Here is a 15164-nt window from a genome sequence, read left to right as displayed (position 1 = left end):
ATCGGCAGGTGATTTCTGAAATACGTCACCGCCTATTGTTATGTAGGAGTGTAGAGTTCCAAATTTGATTTGTAACCACGAATTTATTCCTTAGTCGTCTCGTCTCGTCTCGTCTCGTCTCCTCCCGCAGACGTTTGTCGTGCTTGCGCTGTCATATGGACCACGACCCGAGCGGCAGCGAGCGGCAGTCGAGCAAAGTCGGGACAAGTCGGGACGGGGACAGGGACAGGGATAGGAATGGTGCGAATGCACTGCAAACTACGCAGACACCTGGTGTGAGGCGAGGCGAGGCGAGGCGAGGCGAGGAAGCCCACATCGCTACCAGTGGCGCCCTCCAGCACGACACTGTCACACCCCGCACAGGCCCTCCGCTGAACACCAGGGACAAGATGCGTCCTCCGCTAGTGTCGAAGGCTGCACGCGCCCAGCGAATGACAGGGGGTGCAACGAGCAGCAGTGCGTCTCACACACGCGGCGGTGCGCCCGCCAATTCGGCCGTCACTCTGCTGGGACGCCGGGCGACCCTCCCCGCGCCGTTCTCGAAGAAATGGCGGTTCCAGAAAGGAAGCGCTTTCGTCAATTGCGGCCGAAAACTAACATTATGTGTGTTGGGAGAAAAGCCGAACTCGAATTCTGCCGTGCTCCTACATTAGATGAGCGCCAACGGCCATACCATGATGAATACACCGGTTCTCGTCCGATCTCCGAAGTTAAGCATCTTCGGGCCCGGCTAGTACTTGGATGGGTGACCGCCTGGGAAACCCGGGTGCTGTTGGCTCCCTTCCTGTTTTTTTTTTTTTTTGTTATGTCGCCAGCCCAATTTTCAAACTACCTTTCTGTTGTGACAAAGATGCTTCCTTAAGCCTTTTAAACTACTGTAATGGTACGAAAATGCAGTAATTAACTCAGTTTGAGGGAGAATGTGCTAACCAAGTTTGCCAAGAAGACTTTGAAAACGACAAAACAGTACGAATCGGCAGGTGATTTCTGAAATACGTCACCGCCTATTGTTGTGTAGGAGTGTAGAGTTCCAAATTTGATTTGTAACCACGAATTTATTCCTTAGTCGTCTCGTCTCGTCTCGTCTCGTCTCCTCCCGCAGACGTTTGTCGTGCTTGCGCTGTCATATGGACCACGACCCGAGCGGCAGCGAGCGGCAGTCGAGCAAAGTCGGGACAAGTCGGGACGGGGACAGGGACAGGGATAGGAATGGTGCGAATGCACTGCAAACTACGCAGACACCTGGTGTGAGGCGAGGCGAGGCGAGGCGAGGAAGCCCACATCGCTACCAGTGGCGCCCTCCAGCACGACACTGTCACACCCCGCACAGGCCCTCCGCTGAACACCAGGGACAAGATGCGTCCTCCGCTAGTGTCGAAGGCTGCACGCGCCCAGCGAATGACAGGGGGTGCAACGAGCAGCAGTGCGTCTCACACACGCGGCGGTGCGCCCGCCAATTCGGCCGTCACTCTGCTGGGACGCCGGGCGACCCTCCCCGCGCCGTTCTCGAAGAACTGGCGGTTCCGGAAGGAAGCGCTTTCGTCAATTGCGGCCGAAAACTAACATTATGTGTGTTGGGAGAAAAGCCGAACTCGAATTCTGCCGTGCTCCTACATTAGATGAGCGCCAACGGCCATACCATGATGAATACACCGGTTCTCGTCCGATCACCGAAGTTAAGCATCATCGGGCCCGGATAGTACTTGGATGGGTGACCGCCTGGGAAACCCGGGTGCTGTTGGCTCCCTTCCTGTTTTTTTTTTTTTTTTGTTATGTCGCCAGCCCAATTTTCAAACTACCTTTCTGTTGTGACAAAGATGCTTCCTTAAGCCTTTTAAACTACTGTAATGGTACGAAAATGCAGTAATTAACTCAGTTTGAGGGAGAATGTGCTAACCAAGTTTGCCAAGAAGACTTTGAAAACGACAAAACAGTACGAATCGGCAGGTGATTTCTGAAATACGTCACCGCCTATTGTTGTGTAGGAGTGTAGAGTTCCAAATTTGATTTGTAACCACGAATTTATTCCTTAGTCGTCTCGTCTCGTCTCGTCTCGTCTCCTCCCGCAGACGTTTGTCGTGCTTGCGCTGTCATATGGACCACGACCCGAGCGGCAGCGAGCGGCAGTCGAGCAAAGTCGGGACAAGTCGGGACGGGGACAGGGACAGGGATAGGAATGGTGCGAATGCACTGCAAACTACGCAGACACCTGGTGTGAGGCGAGGCGAGGCGAGGCGAGGAAGCCCACATCGCTACCAGTGGCGCCCTCCAGCACGACACTGTCACACCCCGCACAGGCCCTCCGCTGAACACCAGGGACAAGATGCGTCCTCCGCTAGTGTCGAAGGCTGCACGCGCCCAGCGAATGACAGGGGGTGCAACGAGCAGCAGTGCGTCTCACACACGCGGCGGTGCGCCCGCCAATTCGGCCGTCACTCTGCTGGGACGCCGGGCGACCCTCCCCGCGCCGTTCTCGAAGAACTGGCGGTTCCGGAAGGAAGCGCTTTCGTCAATTGCGGCCGAAAACTAACATTATGTGTGTTGGGAGAAAAGCCGAACTCGAATTCTGCCGTGCTCCTACATTAGATGAGCGCCAACGGCCATACCATGATGAATACACCGGTTCTCGTCCGATCACCGAAGTTAAGCATCATCGGGCCCGGATAGTACTTGGATGGGTGACCGCCTGGGAAACCCGGGTGCTGTTGGCTCCCTTCCTGTTTTTTTTTTTTTTTTGTTATGTCGCCAGCCCAATTTTCAAACTACCTTTCTGTTGTGACAAAGATGCTTCCTTAAGCCTTTTAAACTACTGTAATGGTACGAAAATGCAGTAATTAACTCAGTTTGAGGGAGAATGTGCTAACCAAGTTTGCCAAGAAGACTTTGAAAACGACAAAACAGTACGAATCGGCAGGTGATTTCTGAAATACGTCACCGCCTATTGTTGTGTAGGAGTGTAGAGTTCCAAATTTGATTTGTAACCACGAATTTATTCCTTAGTCGTCTCGTCTCGTCTCGTCTCGTCTCCTCCCGCAGACGTTTGTCGTGCTTGCGCTGTCATATGGACCACGACCCGAGCGGCAGCGAGCGGCAGTCGAGCAAAGTCGGGACAAGTCGGGACGGGGACAGGGACAGGGATAGGAATGGTGCGAATGCACTGCAAACTACGCAGACACCTGGTGTGAGGCGAGGCGAGGCGAGGCGAGGCGAGGAAGCCCACATCGCTACCAGTGGCGCCCTCCAGCACGACACTGTCACACCCCGCACAGGCCCTCCGCTGAACACCAGGGACAAGATGCGTCCTCCGCTAGTGTCGAAGGCTGCACGCGCCCAGCGAATGACAGGGGGTGCAACGAGCAGCAGTGCGTCTCACACACGCGGCGGTGCGCCCGCCAATTCGGCCGTCACTCTGCTGGGACGCCGGGCGACCCTCCCCGCGCCGTTCTCGAAGAAATGGCGGTTCCAGAAAGGAAGCGCTTTCGTCAATTGCGGCCGAAAACTAACATTATGTGTGTTGGGAGAAAAGCCGAACTCGAATTCTGCCGTGCTCCTACATTAGATGAGCGCCAACGGCCATACCATGATGAATACACCGGTTCTCGTCCGATCTCCGAAGTTAAGCATCTTCGGGCCCGGCTAGTACTTGGATGGGTGACCGCCTGGGAAACCCGGGTGCTGTTGGCTCCCTTCCTGTTTTTTTTTTTTTTTGTTATGTCGCCAGCCCAATTTTCAAACTACCTTTCTGTTGTGACAAAGATGCTTCCTTAAGCCTTTTAAACTACTGTAATGGTACGAAAATGCAGTAATTAACTCAGTTTGAGGGAGAATGTGCTAACCAAGTTTGCCAAGAAGACTTTGAAAACGACAAAACAGTACGAATCGGCAGGTGATTTCTGAAATACGTCACCGCCTATTGTTGTGTAGGAGTGTAGAGTTCCAAATTTGATTTGTAACCACGAATTTATTCCTTAGTCGTCTCGTCTCGTCTCGTCTCGTCTCCTCCCGCAGACGTTTGTCGTGCTTGCGCTGTCATATGGACCACGACCCGAGCGGCAGCGAGCGGCAGTCGAGCAAAGTCGGGACAAGTCGGGACGGGGACAGGGACAGGGATAGGAATGGTGCGAATGCACTGCAAACTACGCAGACACCTGGTGTGAGGCGAGGCGAGGCGAGGCGAGGCGAGGAAGCCCACATCGCTACCAGTGGCGCCCTCCAGCACGACACTGTCACACCCCGCACAGGCCCTCCGCTGAACACCAGGGACAAGATGCGTCCTCCGCTAGTGTCGAAGGCTGCACGCGCCCAGCGAATGACAGGGGGTGCAACGAGCAGCAGTGCGTCTCACACACGCGGCGGTGCGCCCGCCAATTCGGCCGTCACTCTGCTGGGACGCCGGGCGACCCTCCCCGCGCCGTTCTCGAAGAACTGGCGGTTCCGGAAGGAAGCGCTTTCGTCAATTGCGGCCGAAAACTAACATTATGTGTGTTGGGAGAAAAGCCGAACTCGAATTCTGCCGTGCTCCTACATTAGATGAGCGCCAACGGCCATACCATGATGAATACACCGGTTCTCGTCCGATCTCCGAAGTTAAGCATCTTCGGGCCCGGCTAGTACTTGGATGGGTGACCGCCTGGGAAACCCGGGTGCTGTTGGCTCCCTTCCTGTTTTTTTTTTTTTTTTGTTATGTCGCCAGCCCAATTTTCAAACTACCTTTCTGTTGTGACAAAGATGCTTCCTTAAGCCTTTTAAACTACTGTAATGGTACGAAAATGCAGTAATTAACTCAGTTTGAGGGAGAATGTGCTAACCAAGTTTGCCAAGAAGACTTTGAAAACGACAAAACAGTACGAATCGGCAGGTGATTTCTGAAATACGTCACCGCCTATTGTTGTGTAGGAGTGTAGAGTTCCAAATTTGATTTGTAACCACGAATTTATTCCTTAGTCGTCTCGTCTCGTCTCGTCTCGTCTCCTCCCGCAGACGTTTGTCGTGCTTGCGCTGTCATATGGACCACGACCCGAGCGGCAGCGAGCGGCAGTCGAGCAAAGTCGGGACAAGTCGGGACGGGGACAGGGACAGGGATAGGAATGGTGCGAATGCACTGCAAACTACGCAGACACCTGGTGTGAGGCGAGGCGAGGCGAGGCGAGGAAGCCCACATCGCTACCAGTGGCGCCCTCCAGCACGACACTGTCACACCCCGCACAGGCCCTCCGCTGAACACCAGGGACAAGATGCGTCCTCCGCTAGTGTCGAAGGCTGCACGCGCCCAGCGAATGACAGGGGGTGCAACGAGCAGCAGTGCGTCTCACACACGCGGCGGTGCGCCCGCCAATTCGGCCGTCACTCTGCTGGGACGCCGGGCGACCCTCCCCGCGCCGTTCTCGAAGAACTGGCGGTTCCGGAAGGAAGCGCTTTCGTCAATTGCGGCCGAAAACTAACATTATGTGTGTTGGGAGAAAAGCCGAACTCGAATTCTGCCGTGCTCCTACATTAGATGAGCGCCAACGGCCATACCATGATGAATACACCGGTTCTCGTCCGATCACCGAAGTTAAGCATCATCGGGCCCGGATAGTACTTGGATGGGTGACCGCCTGGGAAACCCGGGTGCTGTTGGCTCCCTTCCTGTTTTTTTTTTTTTTTTGTTATGTCGCCAGCCCAATTTTCAAACTACCTTTCTGTTGTGACAAAGATGCTTCCTTAAGCCTTTTAAACTACTGTAATGGTACGAAAATGCAGTAATTAACTCAGTTTGAGGGAGAATGTGCTAACCAAGTTTGCCAAGAAGACTTTGAAAACGACAAAACAGTACGAATCGGCAGGTGATTTCTGAAATACGTCACCGCCTATTGTTGTGTAGGAGTGTAGAGTTCCAAATTTGATTTGTAACCACGAATTTATTCCTTAGTCGTCTCGTCTCGTCTCGTCTCGTCTCCTCCCGCAGACGTTTGTCGTGCTTGCGCTGTCATATGGACCACGACCCGAGCGGCAGCGAGCGGCAGTCGAGCAAAGTCGGGACAAGTCGGGACGGGGACAGGGACAGGGATAGGAATGGTGCGAATGCACTGCAAACTACGCAGACACCTGGTGTGAGGCGAGGCGAGGCGAGGCGAGGCGAGGAAGCCCACATCGCTACCAGTGGCGCCCTCCAGCACGACACTGTCACACCCCGCACAGGCCCTCCGCTGAACACCAGGGACAAGATGCGTCCTCCGCTAGTGTCGAAGGCTGCACGCGCCCAGCGAATGACAGGGGGTGCAACGAGCAGCAGTGCGTCTCACACACGCGGCGGTGCGCCCGCCAATTCGGCCGTCACTCTGCTGGGACGCCGGGCGACCCTCCCCGCGCCGTTCTCGAAGAACTGGCGGTTCCGGAAGGAAGCGCTTTCGTCAATTGCGGCCGAAAACTAACATTATGTGTGTTGGGAGAAAAGCCGAACTCGAATTCTGCCGTGCTCCTACATTAGATGAGCGCCAACGGCCATACCATGATGAATACACCGGTTCTCGTCCGATCACCGAAGTTAAGCATCATCGGGCCCGGATAGTACTTGGATGGGTGACCGCCTGGGAAACCCGGGTGCTGTTGGCTCCCTTCCTGTTTTTTTTTTTTTTTTTGTTATGTCGCCAGCCCAATTTTCAAACTACCTTTCTGTTGTGACAAAGATGCTTCCTTAAGCCTTTTAAACTACTGTAATGGTACGAAAATGCAGTAATTAACTCAGTTTGAGGGAGAATGTGCTAACCAAGTTTGCCAAGAAGACTTTGAAAACGACAAAACAGTACGAATCGGCAGGTGATTTCTGAAATACGTCACCGCCTATTGTTGTGTAGGAGTGTAGAGTTCCAAATTTGATTTGTAACCACGAATTTATTCCTTAGTCGTCTCGTCTCGTCTCGTCTCGTCTCCTCCCGCAGACGTTTGTCGTGCTTGCGCTGTCATATGGACCACGACCCGAGCGGCAGCGAGCGGCAGTCGAGCAAAGTCGGGACAAGTCGGGACGGGGACAGGGACAGGGATAGGAATGGTGCGAATGCACTGCAAACTACGCAGACACCTGGTGTGAGGCGAGGCGAGGCGAGGCGAGGAAGCCCACATCGCTACCAGTGGCGCCCTCCAGCACGACACTGTCACACCCCGCACAGGCCCTCCGCTGAACACCAGGGACAAGATGCGTCCTCCGCTAGTGTCGAAGGCTGCACGCGCCCAGCGAATGACAGGGGGTGCAACGAGCAGCAGTGCGTCTCACACACGCGGCGGTGCGCCCGCCAATTCGGCCGTCACTCTGCTGGGACGCCGGGCGACCCTCCCCGCGCCGTTCTCGAAGAACTGGCGGTTCCGGAAGGAAGCGCTTTCGTCAATTGCGGCCGAAAACTAACATTATGTGTGTTGGGAGAAAAGCCGAACTCGAATTCTGCCGTGCTCCTACATTAGATGAGCGCCAACGGCCATACCATGATGAATACACCGGTTCTCGTCCGATCTCCGAAGTTAAGCATCTTCGGGCCCGGCTAGTACTTGGATGGGTGACCGCCTGGGAAACCCGGGTGCTGTTGGCTCCCTTCCTGTTTTTTTTTTTTTTTTGTTATGTCGCCAGCCCAATTTTCAAACTACCTTTCTGTTGTGACAAAGATGCTTCCTTAAGCCTTTTAAACTACTGTAATGGTACGAAAATGCAGTAATTAACTCAGTTTGAGGGAGAATGTGCTAACCAAGTTTGCCAAGAAGACTTTGAAAACGACAAAACAGTACGAATCGGCAGGTGATTTCTGAAATACGTCACCGCCTATTGTTGTGTAGGAGTGTAGAGTTCCAAATTTGATTTGTAACCACGAATTTATTCCTTAGTCGTCTCGTCTCGTCTCGTCTCGTCTCCTCCCGCAGACGTTTGTCGTGCTTGCGCTGTCATATGGACCACGACCCGAGCGGCAGCGAGCGGCAGTCGAGCAAAGTCGGGACAAGTCGGGACGGGGACAGGGACAGGGATAGGAATGGTGCGAATGCACTGCAAACTACGCAGACACCTGGTGTGAGGCGAGGCGAGGCGAGGCGAGGAAGCCCACATCGCTACCAGTGGCGCCCTCCAGCACGACACTGTCACACCCCGCACAGGCCCTCCGCTGAACACCAGGGACAAGATGCGTCCTCCGCTAGTGTCGAAGGCTGCACGCGCCCAGCGAATGACAGGGGGTGCAACGAGCAGCAGTGCGTCTCACACACGCGGCGGTGCGCCCGCCAATTCGGCCGTCACTCTGCTGGGACGCCGGGCGACCCTCCCCGCGCCGTTCTCGAAGAACTGGCGGTTCCGGAAGGAAGCGCTTTCGTCAATTGCGGCCGAAAACTAACATTATGTGTGTTGGGAGAAAAGCCGAACTCGAATTCTGCCGTGCTCCTACATTAGATGAGCGCCAACGGCCATACCATGATGAATACACCGGTTCTCGTCCGATCACCGAAGTTAAGCATCATCGGGCCCGGATAGTACTTGGATGGGTGACCGCCTGGGAAACCCGGGTGCTGTTGGCTCCCTTCCTGTTTTTTTTTTTTTTTTGTTATGTCGCCAGCCCAATTTTCAAACTACCTTTCTGTTGTGACAAAGATGCTTCCTTAAGCCTTTTAAACTACTGTAATGGTACGAAAATGCAGTAATTAACTCAGTTTGAGGGAGAATGTGCTAACCAAGTTTGCCAAGAAGACTTTGAAAACGACAAAACAGTACGAATCGGCAGGTGATTTCTGAAATACGTCACCGCCTATTGTTGTGTAGGAGTGTAGAGTTCCAAATTTGATTTGTAACCACGAATTTATTCCTTAGTCGTCTCGTCTCGTCTCGTCTCGTCTCCTCCCGCAGACGTTTGTCGTGCTTGCGCTGTCATATGGACCACGACCCGAGCGGCAGCGAGCGGCAGTCGAGCAAAGTCGGTACAAGTCGGGACGGGGACAGGGACAGGGATAGGAATGGTGCGAATGCACTGCAAACTACGCAGACACCTGGTGTGAGGCGAGGCGAGGCGAGGCGAGGCGAGGAAGCCCACATCGCTACCAGTGGCGCCCTCCAGCACGACACTGTCACACCCCGCACAGGCCCTCCGCTGAACACCAGGGACAAGATGCGTCCTCCGCTAGTGTCGAAGGCTGCACGCGCCCAGCGAATGACAGGGGGTGCAACGAGCAGCAGTGCGTCTCACACACGCGGCGGTGCGCCCGCCAATTCGGCCGTCACTCTGCTGGGACGCCGGGCGACCCTCCCCGCGCCGTTCTCGAAGAACTGGCGGTTCCGGAAGGAAGCGCTTTCGTCAATTGCGGCCGAAAACTAACATTATGTGTGTTGGGAGAAAAGCCGAACTCGAATTCTGCCGTGCTCCTACATTAGATGAGCGCCAACGGCCATACCATGATGAATACACCGGTTCTCGTCCGATCACCGAAGTTAAGCATCATCGGGCCCGGATAGTACTTGGATGGGTGACCGCCTGGGAAACCCGGGTGCTGTTGGCTCCCTTCCTGTTTTTTTTTTTTTTTTTGTTATGTCGCCAGCCCAATTTTCAAACTACCTTTCTGTTGTGACAAAGATGCTTCCTTAAGCCTTTTAAACTACTGTAATGGTACGAAAATGCAGTAATTAACTCAGTTTGAGGGAGAATGTGCTAACCAAGTTTGCCAAGAAGACTTTGAAAACGACAAAACAGTACGAATCGGCAGGTGATTTCTGAAATACGTCACCGCCTATTGTTGTGTAGGAGTGTAGAGTTCCAAATTTGATTTGTAACCACGAATTTATTCCTTAGTCGTCTCGTCTCGTCTCGTCTCGTCTCCTCCCGCAGACGTTTGTCGTGCTTGCGCTGTCATATGGACCACGACCCGAGCGGCAGCGAGCGGCAGTCGAGCAAAGTCGGGACAAGTCGGGACGGGGACAGGGACAGGGATAGGAATGGTGCGAATGCACTGCAAACTACGCAGACACCTGGTGTGAGGCGAGGCGAGGCGAGGCGAGGCGAGGAAGCCCACATCGCTACCAGTGGCGCCCTCCAGCACGACACTGTCACACCCCGCACAGGCCCTCCGCTGAACACCAGGGACAAGATGCGTCCTCCGCTAGTGTCGAAGGCTGCACGCGCCCAGCGAATGACAGGGGGTGCAACGAGCAGCAGTGCGTCTCACACACGCGGCGGTGCGCCCGCCAATTCGGCCGTCACTCTGCTGGGACGCCGGGCGACCCTCCCCGCGCCGTTCTCGAAGAACTGGCGGTTCCGGAAGGAAGCGCTTTCGTCAATTGCGGCCGAAAACTAACATTATGTGTGTTGGGAGAAAAGCCGAACTCGAATTCTGCCGTGCTCCTACATTAGATGAGCGCCAACGGCCATACCATGATGAATACACCGGTTCTCGTCCGATCTCCGAAGTTAAGCATCTTCGGGCCCGGCTAGTACTTGGATGGGTGACCGCCTGGGAAACCCGGGTGCTGTTGGCTCCCTTCCTGTTTTTTTTTTTTTTTGTTATGTCGCCAGCCCAATTTTCAAACTACCTTTCTGTTGTGACAAAGATGCTTCCTTAAGCCTTTTAAACTACTGTAATGGTACGAAAATGCAGTAATTAACTCAGTTTGAGGGAGAATGTGCTAACCAAGTTTGCCAAGAAGACTTTGAAAACGACAAAACAGTACGAATCGGCAGGTGATTTCTGAAATACGTCACCGCCTATTGTTGTGTAGGAGTGTAGAGTTCCAAATTTGATTTGTAACCACGAATTTATTCCTTAGTCGTCTCGTCTCGTCTCGTCTCGTCTCCTCCCGCAGACGTTTGTCGTGCTTGCGCTGTCATATGGACCACGACCCGAGCGGCAGCGAGCGGCAGTCGAGCAAAGTCGGGACAAGTCGGGACGGGGACAGGGACAGGGATAGGAATGGTGCGAATGCACTGCAAACTACGCAGACACCTGGTGTGAGGCGAGGCGAGGCGAGGCGAGGAAGCCCACATCGCTACCAGTGGCGCCCTCCAGCACGACACTGTCACACCCCGCACAGGCCCTCCGCTGAACACCAGGGACAAGATGCGTCCTCCGCTAGTGTCGAAGGCTGCACGCGCCCAGCGAATGACAGGGGGTGCAACGAGCAGCAGTGCGTCTCACACACGCGGCGGTGCGCCCGCCAATTCGGCCGTCACTCTGCTGGGACGCCGGGCGACCCTCCCCGCGCCGTTCTCGAAGAACTGGCGGTTCCGGAAGGAAGCGCTTTCGTCAATTGCGGCCGAAAACTAACATTATGTGTGTTGGGAGAAAAGCCGAACTCGAATTCTGCCGTGCTCCTACATTAGATGAGCGCCAACGGCCATACCATGATGAATACACCGGTTCTCGTCCGATCACCGAAGTTAAGCATCATCGGGCCCGGATAGTACTTGGATGGGTGACCGCCTGGGAAACCCGGGTGCTGTTGGCTCCCTTCCTGTTTTTTTTTTTTTTTTGTTATGTCGCCAGCCCAATTTTCAAACTACCTTTCTGTTGTGACAAAGATGCTTCCTTAAGCCTTTTAAACTACTGTAATGGTACGAAAATGCAGTAATTAACTCAGTTTGAGGGAGAATGTGCTAACCAAGTTTGCCAAGAAGACTTTGAAAACGACAAAACAGTACGAATCGGCAGGTGATTTCTGAAATACGTCACCGCCTATTGTTGTGTAGGAGTGTAGAGTTCCAAATTTGATTTGTAACCACGAATTTATTCCTTAGTCGTCTCGTCTCGTCTCGTCTCGTCTCCTCCCGCAGACGTTTGTCGTGCTTGCGCTGTCATATGGACCACGACCCGAGCGGCAGCGAGCGGCAGTCGAGCAAAGTCGGGACAAGTCGGGACGGGGACAGGGACAGGGATAGGAATGGTGCGAATGCACTGCAAACTACGCAGACACCTGGTGTGAGGCGAGGCGAGGCGAGGCGAGGCGAGGAAGCCCACATCGCTACCAGTGGCGCCCTCCAGCACGACACTGTCACACCCCGCACAGGCCCTCCGCTGAACACCAGGGACAAGATGCGTCCTCCGCTAGTGTCGAAGGCTGCACGCGCCCAGCGAATGACAGGGGGTGCAACGAGCAGCAGTGCGTCTCACACACGCGGCGGTGCGCCCGCCAATTCGGCCGTCACTCTGCTGGGACGCCGGGCGACCCTCCCCGCGCCGTTCTCGAAGAACTGGCGGTTCCGGAAGGAAGCGCTTTCGTCAATTGCGGCCGAAAACTAACATTATGTGTGTTGGGAGAAAAGCCGAACTCGAATTCTGCCGTGCTCCTACATTAGATGAGCGCCAACGGCCATACCATGATGAATACACCGGTTCTCGTCCGATCTCCGAAGTTAAGCATCTTCGGGCCCGGCTAGTACTTGGATGGGTGACCGCCTGGGAAACCCGGGTGCTGTTGGCTCCCTTCCTGTTTTTTTTTTTTTTTTTTTGTTATGTCGCCAGCCCAATTTTCAAACTACCTTTCTGTTGTGACAAAGATGCTTCCTTAAGCCTTTTAAACTACTGTAATGGTACGAAAATGCAGTAATTAACTCAGTTTGAGGGAGAATGTGCTAACCAAGTTTGCCAAGAAGACTTTGAAAACGACAAAACAGTACGAATCGGCAGGTGATTTCTGAAATACGTCACCGCCTATTGTTGTGTAGGAGTGTAGAGTTCCAAATTTGATTTGTAACCACGAATTTATTCCTTAGTCGTCTCGTCTCGTCTCGTCCCGTCTCCTCCCGCAGACGTTTGTCGTGCTTGCGCTGTCATATGGACCACGACCCGAGCGGCAGCGAGCGGCAGTCGAGCAAAGTCGGGACAAGTCGGGACGGGGACAGGGACAGGGATAGGAATGGTGCGAATGCACTGCAAACTACGCAGACACCTGGTGTGAGGCGAGGCGAGGCGAGGCGAGGCGAGGAAGCCCACATCGCTACCAGTGGCGCCCTCCAGCACGACACTGTCACACCCCGCACAGGCCCTCCGCTGAACACCAGGGACAAGATGCGTCCTCCGCTAGTGTCGAAGGCTGCACGCGCCCAGCGAATGACAGGGGGTGCAACGAGCAGCAGTGCGTCTCACACACGCGGCGGTGCGCCCGCCAATTCGGCCGTCACTCTGCTGGGACGCCGGGCGACCCTCCCCGCGCCGTTCTCGAAGAACTGGCGGTTCCGGAAGGAAGCGCTTTCGTCAATTGCGGCCGAAAACTAACATTATGTGTGTTGGGAGAAAAGCCGAACTCGAATTCTGCCGTGCTCCTACATTAGATGAGCGCCAACGGCCATACCATGATGAATACACCGGTTCTCGTCCGATCTCCGAAGTTAAGCATCTTCGGGCCCGGCTAGTACTTGGATGGGTGACCGCCTGGGAAACCCGGGTGCTGTTGGCTCCCTTCCTGTTTTTTTTTTTTTTTTGTTATGTCGCCAGCCCAATTTTCAAACTACCTTTCTGTTGTGACAAAGATGCTTCCTTAAGCCTTTTAAACTACTGTAATGGTACGAAAATGCAGTAATTAACTCAGTTTGAGGGAGAATGTGCTAACCAAGTTTGCCAAGAAGACTTTGAAAACGACAAAACAGTACGAATCGGCAGGTGATTTCTGAAATACGTCACCGCCTATTGTTGTGTAGGAGTGTAGAGTTCCAAATTTGATTTGTAACCACGAATTTATTCCTTAGTCGTCTCGTCTCGTCTCGTCTCGTCTCCTCCCGCAGACGTTTGTCGTGCTTGCGCTGTCATATGGACCACGACCCGAGCGGCAGCGAGCGGCAGTCGAGCAAAGTCGGGACAAGTCGGGACGGGGACAGGGACAGGGATAGGAATGGTGCGAATGCACTGCAAACTACGCAGACACCTGGTGTGAGGCGAGGCGAGGCGAGGCGAGGCGAGGAAGCCCACATCGCTACCAGTGGCGCCCTCCAGCACGACACTGTCACACCCCGCACAGGCCCTCCGCTGAACACCAGGGACAAGATGCGTCCTCCGCTAGTGTCGAAGGCTGCACGCGCCCAGCGAATGACAGGGGGTGCAACGAGCAGCAGTGCGTCTCACACACGCGGCGGTGCGCCCGCCAATTCGGCCGTCACTCTGCTGGGACGCCGGGCGACCCTCCCCGCGCCGTTCTCGAAGAACTGGCGGTTCCGGAAGGAAGCGCTTTCGTCAATTGCGGCCGAAAACTAACATTATGTGTGTTGGGAGAAAAGCCGAACTCGAATTCTGCCGTGCTCCTACATTAGATGAGCGCCAACGGCCATACCATGATGAATACACCGGTTCTCGTCCGATCTCCGAAGTTAAGCATCTTCGGGCCCGGCTAGTACTTGGATGGGTGACCGCCTGGGAAACCCGGGTGCTGTTGGCTCCCTTCCTGTTTTTTTTTTTTTTTTTTATGTCGCCAGCCCAATTTTCAAACTACCTTTCTGTTGTGACAAAGATGCTTCCTTAAGCCTTTTAAACTACTGTAATGGTACGAAAATGCAGTAATTAACTCAGTTTGAGGGAGAATGTGCTAACCAAGTTTGCCAAGAAGACTTTGAAAACGACAAAACAGTACGAATCGGCAGGTGATTTCTGAAATACGTCACCGCCTATTGTTGTGTAGGAGTGTAGAGTTCCAAATTTGATTTGTAACCACGAATTTATTCCTTAGTCGTCTCGTCTCGTCTCGTCTCGTCTCCTCCCGCAGACGTTTGTCGTGCTTGCGCTGTCATATGGACCACGACCCGAGCGGCAGCGAGCGGCAGTCGAGCAAAGTCGGGACAAGTCGGGACGGGGACAGGGACAGGGATAGGAATGGTGCGAATGCACTGCAAACTACGCAGACACCTGGTGTGAGGCGAGGCGAGGCGAGGCGAGGCGAGGAAGCCCACATCGCTACCAGTGGCGCCCTCCAGCACGACACTGTCACACCCCGCACAGGCCCTCCGCTGAACACCAGGGACAAGATGCGTCCTCCGCTAGTGTCGAAGGCTGCACGCGCCCAGCGAATGACAGGGGGTGCAACGAGCAGCAGTGCGTCTCACACACGCGGCGGTGCGCCCGCCAATTCGGCCGTCACTCTGCTGGGACGCCGGGCGACCCTCCCCGCGCCGTTCTCGAAGAACTGGCGGTTCCGGAAGGAAGCGCTTTCGTCAATTGCGGCCGAAAACTAACATTATGTGTGTTGG

The 15164-nt window shown here is 54.5% G+C and overlaps 15 non-coding genes across 15 annotated transcripts; all 15 read left to right on the top strand.

Moving 5' to 3' along the window:
* The first annotated feature begins 659 nt into the window (after nucleotides 1-659).
* On the top strand, nucleotides 660-778 carry LOC126140110 (5S ribosomal RNA). Its single transcript, XR_007528741.1, has one exon. It is a non-coding gene; the product is annotated as a 5S ribosomal RNA (ribosomal RNA).
* Nucleotides 779-1625: 847 nt separating this feature from the next.
* LOC126140106 (5S ribosomal RNA) lies at nucleotides 1626-1744 on the top strand. The gene has a single exon (XR_007528738.1). It is a non-coding gene; the product is annotated as a 5S ribosomal RNA (ribosomal RNA).
* An 848-nt stretch (nucleotides 1745-2592) lies between these two features.
* Nucleotides 2593-2711, top strand: LOC126140094 (5S ribosomal RNA). The gene has a single exon (XR_007528727.1). It is a non-coding gene; the product is annotated as a 5S ribosomal RNA (ribosomal RNA).
* Nucleotides 2712-3565: 854 nt separating this feature from the next.
* LOC126140109 (5S ribosomal RNA) lies at nucleotides 3566-3684 on the top strand. Its single transcript, XR_007528740.1, has one exon. It is a non-coding gene; the product is annotated as a 5S ribosomal RNA (ribosomal RNA).
* An 852-nt stretch (nucleotides 3685-4536) lies between these two features.
* LOC126140108 (5S ribosomal RNA) lies at nucleotides 4537-4655 on the top strand. Its single transcript, XR_007528739.1, has one exon. It is a non-coding gene; the product is annotated as a 5S ribosomal RNA (ribosomal RNA).
* Nucleotides 4656-5503: 848 nt separating this feature from the next.
* Nucleotides 5504-5622, top strand: LOC126140192 (5S ribosomal RNA). Its single transcript, XR_007528815.1, has one exon. It is a non-coding gene; the product is annotated as a 5S ribosomal RNA (ribosomal RNA).
* An 853-nt stretch (nucleotides 5623-6475) lies between these two features.
* Nucleotides 6476-6594, top strand: LOC126140180 (5S ribosomal RNA). Its single transcript, XR_007528804.1, has one exon. It is a non-coding gene; the product is annotated as a 5S ribosomal RNA (ribosomal RNA).
* Nucleotides 6595-7443: 849 nt separating this feature from the next.
* Nucleotides 7444-7562, top strand: LOC126140105 (5S ribosomal RNA). Its single transcript, XR_007528737.1, has one exon. It is a non-coding gene; the product is annotated as a 5S ribosomal RNA (ribosomal RNA).
* An 848-nt stretch (nucleotides 7563-8410) lies between these two features.
* On the top strand, nucleotides 8411-8529 carry LOC126140168 (5S ribosomal RNA). The gene has a single exon (XR_007528793.1). It is a non-coding gene; the product is annotated as a 5S ribosomal RNA (ribosomal RNA).
* Nucleotides 8530-9382: 853 nt separating this feature from the next.
* On the top strand, nucleotides 9383-9501 carry LOC126140156 (5S ribosomal RNA). The gene has a single exon (XR_007528782.1). It is a non-coding gene; the product is annotated as a 5S ribosomal RNA (ribosomal RNA).
* Nucleotides 9502-10355: 854 nt separating this feature from the next.
* On the top strand, nucleotides 10356-10474 carry LOC126140104 (5S ribosomal RNA). The gene has a single exon (XR_007528736.1). It is a non-coding gene; the product is annotated as a 5S ribosomal RNA (ribosomal RNA).
* An 847-nt stretch (nucleotides 10475-11321) lies between these two features.
* On the top strand, nucleotides 11322-11440 carry LOC126140088 (5S ribosomal RNA). Its single transcript, XR_007528721.1, has one exon. It is a non-coding gene; the product is annotated as a 5S ribosomal RNA (ribosomal RNA).
* An 853-nt stretch (nucleotides 11441-12293) lies between these two features.
* LOC126140103 (5S ribosomal RNA) lies at nucleotides 12294-12412 on the top strand. The gene has a single exon (XR_007528735.1). It is a non-coding gene; the product is annotated as a 5S ribosomal RNA (ribosomal RNA).
* An 856-nt stretch (nucleotides 12413-13268) lies between these two features.
* LOC126140102 (5S ribosomal RNA) lies at nucleotides 13269-13387 on the top strand. Its single transcript, XR_007528734.1, has one exon. It is a non-coding gene; the product is annotated as a 5S ribosomal RNA (ribosomal RNA).
* Nucleotides 13388-14240: 853 nt separating this feature from the next.
* On the top strand, nucleotides 14241-14359 carry LOC126140101 (5S ribosomal RNA). The gene has a single exon (XR_007528733.1). It is a non-coding gene; the product is annotated as a 5S ribosomal RNA (ribosomal RNA).
* The last annotated feature ends 805 nt before the right edge of the window (nucleotides 14360-15164 follow it).

This window comes from Schistocerca cancellata, unplaced genomic scaffold, assembly GCF_023864275.1.
Source record: "Schistocerca cancellata isolate TAMUIC-IGC-003103 unplaced genomic scaffold, iqSchCanc2.1 HiC_scaffold_699, whole genome shotgun sequence".
Taxonomy (NCBI): domain Eukaryota; kingdom Metazoa; phylum Arthropoda; class Insecta; order Orthoptera; family Acrididae; genus Schistocerca; species Schistocerca cancellata.
The sequence above is the reverse complement of the archived record's forward strand: the minus strand, read 5'-3'. Positions and strand labels throughout refer to the sequence as shown.